The sequence below is a fragment of the Passer montanus genome, unplaced genomic scaffold, assembly GCF_014805655.1.
Source record: "Passer montanus isolate IOZ18808 unplaced genomic scaffold, ASM1480565v1 scaffold31, whole genome shotgun sequence".
NCBI lineage: Eukaryota > Metazoa > Chordata > Aves > Passeriformes > Passeridae > Passer > Passer montanus.
In genome coordinates, this window is record NW_024367819.1 from 3,061,019 (window position 1) to 3,073,212 (window position 12,194).

A 12,194-nucleotide genomic window follows, 5' to 3' on the forward strand; every position below is an offset into this window, starting at 1 on the left:
CACCTGGCTACAACCACCTTTCAGGCAGTTCCAGAGAGTGATAAGTTCACTCCTGAGCCTCCTCTTCTCCAAGCTAAACAACCCCAGGTCACTCAGCTGCTCCTTGTAACACTTGTGCTCCAGACACTTCACCAGCTCTGTTGACTTTTTCTGCACACTTTCCAGAATTTCAATGTCCTTCCTGAACTGAGTGGCCCAGAAATAAATACAGCACTTGAGATGTGGTCTCACCAGTGCCAAGTACAGGGGGAAAATCACTGCCCTGGTCCTGCTGGCCACACTATTCCTGATCCAAGACAGGATGCCATCTTGGCCACCTGGGCACAACTGTCTCATGTTCAGCTGCTGTGGACCAGTGATGGTCTTTTTCCACTGGACAGCTTTCCAGCCACTTTGCTCTTAGCCTGTATCCCTGTGTGGGGTTGTTTTGGCCAAAATGTAGGACCTGGCACTTAGTTTTGTTGAACATTATGCTGTTGGTGTTGGCATATCAATCCAGTTTGTCCAGGACTCTCTTGCAGGGTCTTCCTACAGTCCAGAATATCGACACTGTGACTCAGCTTGGTGTCATCTGCAAATTTGCTAATGCTAGACTGAATCCCTTCATCCAGATCACAAAAAAAAAATATATTAAACCGGACAGGGCCCAACACTGATCCCTAGGGTACACTGCTACTGACTGGTCACCAACTGGATGCTGCACCATTTATCACAACTCTCTGGGTCTGGCCATCCAGCCGGTTCTTAACCCAGACACACTGCAGCTGTCCAAGCTGTGGTCTGCCAGCTTTTCCAGGAGAATGCCATGGGAAATGACATATGCCACTGTTAAGGCTTTGCTTAAGTCCAGATAAACTACATCAATTTGTACATAAATGTAATAAATGTGTTTCTTCTCCTCAAGGAGTTCTGTTGTCCGCAGAATCATTACAGGTCTTTTCTGTTCATCCTGTATTTGGAATTTAATACTCTATATTTTATTTCTATTTTTTCAATTTCTAAACAACGTTTTTATAGAGAACACAGCAGCCTTATCCACTATATAAGATTTCCAAAATTGTACTGGGGGAGGAATAGGTAGACAAAATACTTATAGGTCATGAAAGGAAAGATAGAGCATTACTTTTTTAAAACTGATGTAGGTATCACATGGATTTTCATGTCAGTCTTTCATAAAGATTAATTCCATGCTAGACAGATGAGAATTGTGACATATATTATGTTTCACTGAAAATTGGTAGTTCCAAATAAAACTCTTTCAGTGCTTAACCTAATTTTTGATAATGGGAACAAGTATGTAAATTTCTTAAGGATTTTTGAAAGTGTTATACCTTTAGTAGAATTCAATACATACAAAACCAATGATACTCAAATTTGCAAAGTTACTATCCAGAGCTCTACTAGCATGATAAGGTATTTACAGAATTTTGTGTTCATCATGGAATGAATTATGCAACAGACGTAAGAGCAACTGACTCACCGTGGTTATAATTTGGAATATATTTAAGTATTTGTTCACTTGATCATGTAAACAATCCCGTTAATTTCAACTACACTACTAATTAGGATGTGTGTGTTTAAATATTTGTATGATTTTGTTCCACAATAAGAGAAAATCTCATATAAAAAGATGGAGAGTAGTGTTGAAATGGTTGAAGTTATTTATGAATGTTAATGAAAAATACAACAAATAGATCAGGAGAACTTTTTGACATACAGCCCTTTATGTGTAGCCATGACTTAAATCACTCATAACACCTGTGGAGTTGTCTCACTGAGGTGAATGGATTTGCACATGCTGGACATTACTAAAGACATAGAGAGAATAAAACCCTACTCCTGTCACTGAAATATCTGATAAGTATGAAACATGCTCATTATTCGATTTGCCCAGCCCTAATAACAAGTCCCATCTGTTTTGTGAGGCCTGTGAGTCATAGTACGTCCTGTATAAGTCATCTCTCTATCTCCCATTTTTATTTTTAACATAAAACATAGCCTTAGCAATAAAATGTAATAAATATACTTTTTGATTGTTGTTTAATAGAATTGCCTGGGAATAATTTTTATTTCATAACAATGCAGTAATTTCTCATAACAGTTTATTATATTGAAAGAATAAATCAGATAAAATGCACAAATTGCCATTAGACCTTCAGAGTTCCATGTCACATTTTTTCTTTCTGTAAAATAGACCAGATTAATGTCTGCTTACCCTTTTCCATCATTCAGTTGTGAATATAGTTAAGAAAATCTCTGTTGCAGGAATGATGCTTCTCTGCAGTGACTGGATGTTTATTTTATGGGTATCCTTATCTCTAGGTGGGGTGTCATTTGTCAGATGTTTGTCATTCTGTAGTAACAAAACCTGGTGACTCATCCAACAAAGAAACTTTCAAGTTGATCCCAAACTCTTTTCCTGGAACTGAAAAGCCAGTAATTTAACACATTTAAAATTTCAGCAAGGGATCCAGGTACTTCCTTGCATATGACATTGTCCTTGAAATAATAGCAGCAAACCTAACTAAAAGCCGCCTATATAGCCATATAACCAGGAGAGGCAGAAGGAGGCAGATCCTGTACATTAAATCCACTTTGACTAAATGCAATTTCTACCTGTAATGTTAATGGAGCAGAAAGAGCAAAGATTTTTTTCATAGATGGAAAAAGAACTTGCCAGAGTTCCAAAACAGGCTGTATGATGGGGGAGGGGAGCAGGTGATGGCAATACACACACAGAAGGAGAAAGGCTCCTTCATGTTCTCCTCCTTTTTCCCTCAAGCAAAATATTTTCTCATATACCAGTGGCAAGAAGAATAGACAATATACAACTAATATTTTTAGTGTGATAATTTAAAAAACTGCAAGAGTACAGTCTTGTGTTTTCAAAATACCTCTTTTAACTGACTTTTTTCATATCATGTTTTTTGCAGGTTTGAGGGGTTTTTTTTGAATGCAAGCATTTTTGTAGCTTAGGGCAGATATTGCATGTTTGCAGTGTTAATGTATGCTTGTATATATGTTTCATGTAGGCTTCTGTCTTTCCCACCACACACTTCTGTAATATAAAGAATAAATATAAAACCCCTGTCCTATTTATCTAATTGATAGGAACACTTCCTATTTGTTGGCAAGAATTTCTATTTGAGGCAAAATTTGTTTATATCTTCCATTTTTTTTCTTTAGGAGAAAACAGATTGTGAAATTCTATGGGTAGGATTTTCAGAGTGTTTTCTTACAATCTCTATTTATCTCAAGGTAAAATTCCTCAGGTTTGAAATTTGAAGAAACAAAAATCAGTATATTTTCTTTTGTGAGCTGTGGTGGATCCTCAGTGAACTTAGCTTATGTGTGCTCAAAGGCATAGAGAACATCATGATAAACAGGAAATATTTCTCTGAGAAGAAGTAGGCAATGACTTTTGAAGTAGCACCTGCCTTTGCATGCCTGTCAGAGAGCCCAAAGCTGCTGTTTCTGCCAGAGAATTCAAATTCAAGAAGGAACGAAGGTAAGAAATATACTTCTTACCTCTGTGCAATAATCTGTCATTTGAGTAGCTGATATTGGAGCTGATGGAGAAGGAAGACAAGAAAGAGTGTTCTGACTAAAGTATGCTTGTTTCTTTGAGTATATTTATGTGCACATATGTGGAGAACTGACTAATGGGGGAAGGAGAAAGGTTTACATTCATGCATAGTCTGATAGAGCTGAAACAGATGATGCTGCTGCTGAGATTTACCAGTATAAGATTTCCTGTATAAACCCTTAATACCATTTATGGTATTAAAAGCATGTGACTATTATATTTCCCTGTGTTGCTGCACAGTTCTAACAGTGTTTTTCATAGAATCATAGAATGGTTTGGGTTGGGAGGGGCCATAAAGATCATCTAGTTCCAGCCCCCCTGCAGAGGGTAGAGATGTCTTTCACAGGACCAGGTGGCCCACACAGCATAGTCTTGAATATGTCAGAGGGTTCAATACAGACAACCCACTGACATAATTTTACTCTTTTTCAAAGTCTCCAACCAAATGGCAACAATCTTAAACTGAAAGAGGGTAGATTTAGGTTGGACATTATGACAAAGGGGTTTTTATCATGGTGGTGGTGAGAGACTGGAACAGGTTGTCCAGGGCTGTGGATACTCCATCACTGGAAGTCTTCAAGGTCAGGTTGCTTAGGACTTTGAGCAGCCTGATCAGTATTGGTCGATGTGCCTATTCCTGGCAGGCAGGTAGACTACATGATCTTTAGAAGTCGTTTCTTACCCATATCATTCAATAATCTAAATTTTAATGGCTTCTCTTTTCCACAAAATAAAGACATTGTAAAAAGAGGGGAAGAAGTGTGGAGACTTCAAAAATTTGTAAACCAAACTGTTTACATAATCCACAAATATCTAAAGCATGGACCCCATCCCTGTAACTCTCTTGGATAAACCTGCATAGAGTATTTGTGAACTAGAGGCAAAACTAAGCATCAATAAGATAAATGCGTGTTTCATCAAATAAGCTTCCCAGAGAAAGTGCATCGAATGAAGTTACCTGTGCCTTCCTGAAAATAAATTTATATGTATTTGCCTATCTTTTCATCACTCTATAAATATTTTTAAAAAAATCTAACTAAGGTAGTTTCAGAGGACTGAAAAACACAAGTCTTTAGTTCTGAGCAAAAAGAAAGTTTGCTTCAGCTGAATGTTTAGTAATGCAATGTCTATGGCCAGAAATAAGAAGCAAAATACAAAAGAACTTTTTTGGATGCTTTCTCTCTGCATTTACTGTTCTCTAAATGCAAGCTAATAGTGGTCCCATTATTTAGGCATTGCATCTCTTATGACTTTAAACAACAGGAGGATTCTGATTTAGCACATGAGCTGGTTTATTGATAAGTAGTATTTTATTGTCTCTTTAATTTTGAATTTGCTCATATTTTTTTGAGATGGGGATAATCCAATGAAATTTTTGAGTGAATCATACAAACCCATTTTTAATTAACTGATGACTTATAATGTTTGCTCAGATTCCTAAATCAATTACTGTAATGAAACTCATATAGAGGCAACTAAAAGGCACTGTATCTTATTAAAACCTTATTAAATATATTTGGACACTCTATTGAATTGAATACAACAAATAACAAAAAATCATTAGAGACAAAACTAACATCTATTAAGCTTAATTGCATTTTTGGTCTCATTGCTTGCTAATTCCCTCTCTGCTTGAGACTTGCTTTATACTAACATTTTACACATTTTAAATAAATATAAACCAAGATGGTTTTCATCATTGCTTATGGCAAAACAAAGAAATTATTTAAGCCAAAATATTTGCATTCTAGATTTGCCTTTCAAATATTCCTATAGTCTAAATGCAATCAAATGTGGAACCATCATTTTGGTTTCATTCCTGGTTTCATTCAGTGCCACAATACAGGCTCTGTGCTCAGTAGTAAGTAAAATAGCTACAATAATTGAGGTGTAGATGACTCTCATTTTTGCATCTCCCCACCTGCCCAGTCAACAAATTTTCTGAAAAAATGGGCCCTCATCCTCTCCCCACTTGTATCTTCTGCTGTCAGCCTTCAAGGCTGTAACAGAAATTTTGGTATTTGTGGAGTTCTTGACTTTGATGGATAAGTCAAAAGGCACCTTAAGAAGCTCCTGCTCCTCCTCTGGCTCTTTGTTATTGCCACAGCAGTTGTGTTAATGTTACTCTGTATAGGTTGTGTTACACATCATATTACTGGAAAGGTCCATCTAAAATAGAACCTCAAAGGTGGATTATTTTAATGGCCAAATATTCTCCCTTTTCTTTTCCTTATAGTACAATAACAGCTATACAATACTAGCACAGAGGAGGGTGCAGGTGAGGTATAAATATTGTACCAGAAAAGATCTTAACATAAGTGACAGGATTTTGTCTTTTCTTTATGGATTTTCTTTTTGTTTTTACTTTTATTTTTCTCCTTTGATTATTTATATAGTCATTGTCCAGAATTCCCATTTAAGCCTTCAGCTCTAGAAGTCTGTATCAAGGTAAGTCTTTCTGACAGTATGTGTTAGAGCATCATGCTAGGCTAGGTTAGGTTATGTCCACCAGGAAGCATAAAATATTCAGGTGGTGTTGGATGACTAGACATAGTAGGGGACTGCCTTTTTCAGGCCTGAGTCACCAACTCAAACATAAATAAGGTGTCAAATAAAGTCAATTTTGTCCAGTTATAAACTCAAAAAAAAAAAAAAGTTGCAAAGGTTTGCACTGAAAATTATTTTGAAGATAACACATTTGGTGGTTTAATTCTGGGCCAAAATTAAACTCTAAATAAGCTACCCCACTTCCCCCCAGTCTCTCCAGTGACAGAGGGGCAAAAGCAGAGAGGGTTGAGATAAAAAATTACTGAAAGCAAAAACCGATTCAATAAGAAAAAGAACAGTAATAGCAACAAAATTAATGGAAAAAAGTGCACAAAAAGAGAAGGTGCATTACATACAAAAAGGTGTTCACCAGCTCAACTTAGTTCAATGTGGCTGCTGGGACAAAAGCAAGGTGGCAGCTGTTCCTGTGAGCAGCACTACATGGTTTCACAGACAAAGACAAGATGAAGGATACTCCTTGCAGCAGGCATTCCCATCCCTGAAACAATGAAAAACAATGACAGACAAATCTCAAAAAATCTGGATTGTCTGCACTGTACTGCCCATTGCTTTTCCAGACCACTGCGCTCTGCTGATTCAAATCCATGTGGCACTGACACTTCAGACTGCTCCACCCTGCTCCATGCAGCACAGCTCAGCTTCTTTTGGCTCATCTCAGCTAGAACTGGGCTCACCTCTGCTGCTCCATTCCCTAGAAGTTAGGGTTAGGATTAGGGTTAAGCAGCTGATGATGCTTTTCAGCACTGTGTGTTGGAGCTGCATCTCTGTTGGAATGGGAAGGGGATGGGGAACCTCAGAGAATGTGGTTCACAGGGCTGATCCTGGCTACCCCTGCAACGAAGTGAGGGAGACAAAATGATGCACTTCCAGGGGTACTTTCCTTTTTCTTCCCCCCAAAGCCACTCTCCCCCAGTGATGATGTACATGGTACAGAACCTGGCCATGCCCACACTACTCCTAGGTTTCACCCCCTCTCTGCAACCAGGATGACATCACTCGCACATATTCACTAATTGAGAAAAATATAATATAAACAGTAATGCTTCAGAGCAGAATGCTGTGACATTTCAGGCCATCTAAGTATTTTCTCAGGAGTTGCCATTTAAAACTAAACTGGTTTCCTATGCGGAATTCCCTTTTTGTTGCCAACTACTCATTCAGTGGGTAGCACTTTTGATCTGCCTCTTGGATGACCAGCAGTGTGTTACAGCAAAGGGTTTTCAAGCAGGGTAAAAAACACTAACCACCAAATTGTAACAGAGGAGCTGACTTCTAGGGAAAAGAAAAAAGCAAGTATCAAAACCTGTCACAAGTATGGTTCCAGAGGTGATAAAAGTCTAAGGGTCAGGAAAATTGCTTAAAAAACCCCAGAAATATGTGCAGTTATTTACATGGACAAAAAGAATGATAGTAAGTATACTAAATATTAATTATTCTTATGAACATATTATAATTCACTTTATAATTTAAGTCCAGTCATCTATTTTTAGCTTTATCTTTGTAGCTGCAAAAATGCACATTTTGACACGCTTTTTAGGTAAGAACTGCTTCTTGAGTATACATTCACATATTATATGACCTTGCATACTAAAAAGAGTAAATTTTCAAAGAAACATAAAAGAACCACATGAAAACAACAAAAAAAAAGGCAATTTAGAGGAGCCAAAGAGTTTTATAAAAATCCCAGCAAATATAAACTATACCTGTTGGGAAAAAACAAACAAAACTATCTCAGGGAAGAAATTACAAAAGTTAAGCAATTAACCAGTATGCAGTTTTAAATCATGTGAACAAAAGTAGTTGTAAGTATCCTTTCAATGCATACATGGAAAAAGTCATATCTTGTATAGCATTTGTATTTTTCCTTTGAAGAATGACCTATGAAGTAAGGAATTTAAACACAGGGAGACATCCCCAAAATAATAATTTTATTTCAATGAGAAAATTTATTTGAAACAACAGAAAAAATATTGCAAATTATCCTTATGACTTTTTAGATGTTGAAAACTAGGATCTTATATCACTCATTCACTGTCGTTTAAGATAGCTTCTTTAGTATTACCTAGTGCCAGTAAAGAATTACATTCTCAATCCATTTCACCAACTTGATGATCCATTAATATGCAGGTTAGTTTCAGAATAAGGCAGTGAAGTGAAACCTATATTATTTTGATATTGCACACAATATTGTCCGTTTTATTTCTTTTACTTATTTATTTAACTGTATCTAGTAGACAGCAGCAGTGGATCACTGAACTGTTTTACTAGACCACTTTCCCAAACAGTACAAGTTTCCATTTTCCCTCAGACTGTTGACATATGTTCTGTTCCCATAAAACCTGTGAACATGACAATCTATAACCTGAATACCCTTTTTACAAGTGTAGGGGTTTTTTCCCAGCTGCCTCCACTCGTCTGCGTCAGTCTGTGGACAGCACTTCTGAACATGTTTTAATATTCATCATATACAATGTGTTAAGATATGAGAGAGGATGGCATTAGGCCCTTAATGTGCTTTCCATTCCTTTTCTCTTTTTTGAAAAACAAACAACAAACCCTGCAATTTGGGCTCAAATCATCCTCAAATATGTAGTCTGGTCTAATAGTGGAGGAATGTAAAGAAGATGGCACAGTTAAGTCATTGATCTCTAGAGTGTGAGGGTTTGCTTATATCATGTATTTATTCATGTTAGAAGAGCTTTTTGAGAAGTTCTGTCTAGTGCTTTTGCTGTCAATGTGCTCAGGAGTATCAAGCACTAGGATTTTTGGATTTCAGTACCTCAAAAACCAGCAGAAAAAATATTCCAATGTCTTTTTTGATTTTGTCACTCAGAATGAAAAATATCTCTACTGTTTAGAGTAACTACTGTGACAGAATAGAATGAGTTGATAAGGGCTGTCTCTATAAGTAGTCAGGTAGGTATTTTTAATTTTTCTTCTAAGCCTGGCAAATTGCAGAGCAACAAGTGAAGAAACAGTGGAGCAAAAGGTACCCTGTGGTTATTGAGAATATTGTTATTGTTAAATTCATCTGTTCTAGTGCTTGATCTTCATAGAAACAATTAGAAACAGAAAATGAGAAGCATTCTTAATCTGATATAGTTGTAATAACTATGTTTATTGGAAACAATGTATTGATTAAATAGACACTGTGAATTAAATAACATTAGTTCTGAACTTTCTTCTTCTGCTCCCAAAGTATGATGCAGTAACATGATCTTTATTACAAACCACCTCATTCCATGATCCAGTTCAAAAACTATTTTACTTATACAGATCATTATTTGGTCAAGGTCACATATCTCATTTGGTGAATGCTATGCACATCCACCATTTTTAGATTCAGTGAAGTTTATGGACATGTACTTATTAGTTAATAAAGAATCAGTAATTCTGTAATTTTCTGTTTGCTGGGACATACCAACATCCCTGCAACTGCGAGTCAAGTATAGTCCTGTGTTGCCTTTTCTTTTTTTTTTTTTCTATTCTAAGATAAGATCATATCTATAATCTTGGCTGTCTCAGGTTCTTGTGTTTCCTTAGAGAAACTTGGCGTGTGTTCATGTTCTGTGATACCTATGAAGAAGCATGAGGAATATTGACACAACATGTGTGAAATCCCAGAGCCCATTTAGTGTCACAAGCAACGTGAATGACGTTGCCATGGAGAAATCAGGATGTCTTAATGTAGATTCTGTGTTTAATTAACACAAACACAAACATTGTTGTCTTGCTCTTACAAGTCTACTGACGAGTGTTGCATTAGTCTCAAGAGATGAAAAGTGCTTTTTCCTCTTTGGCTTACTAACTTCACTGGTCTGCACACTTTTGTGGATGTACTCAATGCGGCTTGCTTTGCCTGTGAATTTACCGAGAGCATGTATTTTCCCCACATTCTGTTAGAAAGCTGAACAGAAACTACAATGATGTCCTCCTTTTTCCAGCACCTTGGTGTGCCAGCTGTTATAAGCTCAGTGCAACCATTATGAACTCGATGAAGAAAGGTGTCTTGTTCTGTGAGTTTTTTACTGACGTTTTACTGAATGTAACCACCCACCAGAGAAGGGTTTCATTGTCTGTCTCCTAAGCTTTAGTTGCAATCCTTCAGGCTGTTTGAGCTTCATATTATTGGAATCACATTGCTGCTGGCTTTACAATGCCACTGAAATGGGTCATTGATCCAATAGTGTGATTGTAAATATGGCAGCTGGATGGTTGGCAGCTTCTTTATTGCACAGTGTGCATATTGGAAATGTCTGTGACAGCGTCCCAATGTAGATGCTTTCCTCTGTTGGAGGTATGTATTTACTATATATGTAGCTTTTTTTTTCTTTTACATTGCTGTCGTATTCAGTTTTTGGACATTCTTCCTTTATGATTTTATTTCTATGTTCTTGAATGAGTGTTCCATCCTGCTTATTATACTTTATATCAGTAGCTACAAAAACTTACAGTAGTAAGTAGTGCAGTGCAGATATTGTTGAACTATCATTAAACTTGTGACCACTGAAGTTGAATAGGATAGAGGTCATACAGGTCTGAGGAGTTACCCAGATTTTCGTGGCATTTTTCAAGAATGTATCGAACTTTATGTTGCAATATGTCTCTCATTGATGTGAGAGATATGAGAGACTGAAAAGTCTTTCAATTAAAAGTAACTTTACTGTTTTGGGTTTTTTTTTTTTATGATGATGGTGATTCAGTTTCCATTGTTTTTTCAGAAGAAGTTTCCTTACTGCTGTTCTGTTTGATTACTTTCTCACAGAGATTGCTCGTGTTAGATGATGAGTCTGTCTGTAATTAAGAAAGCTGTACCATTCCAGAATATTTACATGAAGGTCAGCTTTAATCTAATCTGTTTTTGTTTTGATTCTTGGTTTCAAATGAAAAATTGCATCTCATTATCTTGAGAATTATGTTACTCATTGTACAACTTTACCAGGTGCAAACATATTTTCATTTCTAGCATTTGTTTTATTAATTTCTCATTGCTTCTTCAGTGAAATAGAAAAAAATCCACTTATCTTCCATGCTGACTCATTTTTTGGTACCATTTACAGTGTTTTCCTTTCTGTCTTCATTTGGAAATCTTGTTTACCATCTAGGTTGAGTTTTTCTATTCTCTAGTCTGAGTTTTTAAATGCTGTGTAGTTTGACTGTGGTTTTTTCTTTTAGTAGACCACATTGTTCATGGCTCTCAATGTTTCATTCATTGTGTGCTGGTTAATAACTACATCAAACTAGAGGGTTTATTTTATTTTTAGAGTTTTCTTACCAAAATGTGACTATTGCAAGTAGAACAGTATATTCACTCAGTATCACACTCTGGCAGCCTCTGCTCTTCCATGCAAGTTCCATGTCATTAGCCAATGCTGATAAGAAAGAGAGAAAATTACTCTGTAGAGTGAGGATCTATGGATTTTACTTGCTACTTTGGACTCCTAATACCAAAGCATCGCACAATGAGAATAGGAATCAGGCCTTGCATTACGAAGACCAGTGAAGTAGGTGGTTACATGAAATAGAACTTCGTATAATAGCCCTGTTACATGGGGTTGTGGGTTGGAGACAGACACACAACACAACACAACACATCAAGTCATCACAGAACAGCCACAAGTTTACTATGGCTGCCATTTTTACAGGGGCTTTGAATTTCCCAGGTTAGATAGCTGTTTGGATGGGATCTCCCTCTACCCAGTTCTCTGGCCAGTGGTGTGTCTGCATCTAAGCTTGAACAGGGTTGCCTGAGGTGTCTGTTGCCTCTTCTCTAGAATGAGCCAGGTCAGCTGAATTGGATTTGTTATGGCCAGATTTATCTTGTTCAGCTACACACTAGCTGTCCTGTGACAAGGCCAAATCTGGAAAACCCTAAGAATCTATTTCATTATAATGCTTAGTTTGAAGATTAAAGCTAAGGCTGGAAACATAGTATTTTTGTGATAATTTTTCTAGTTCACAATGTCTCTGTTTCATGCTAATAGAAGCAACTACCATATATACTGTTTTTCCTAAGATAAAATCAGAAACAGAAATGTTA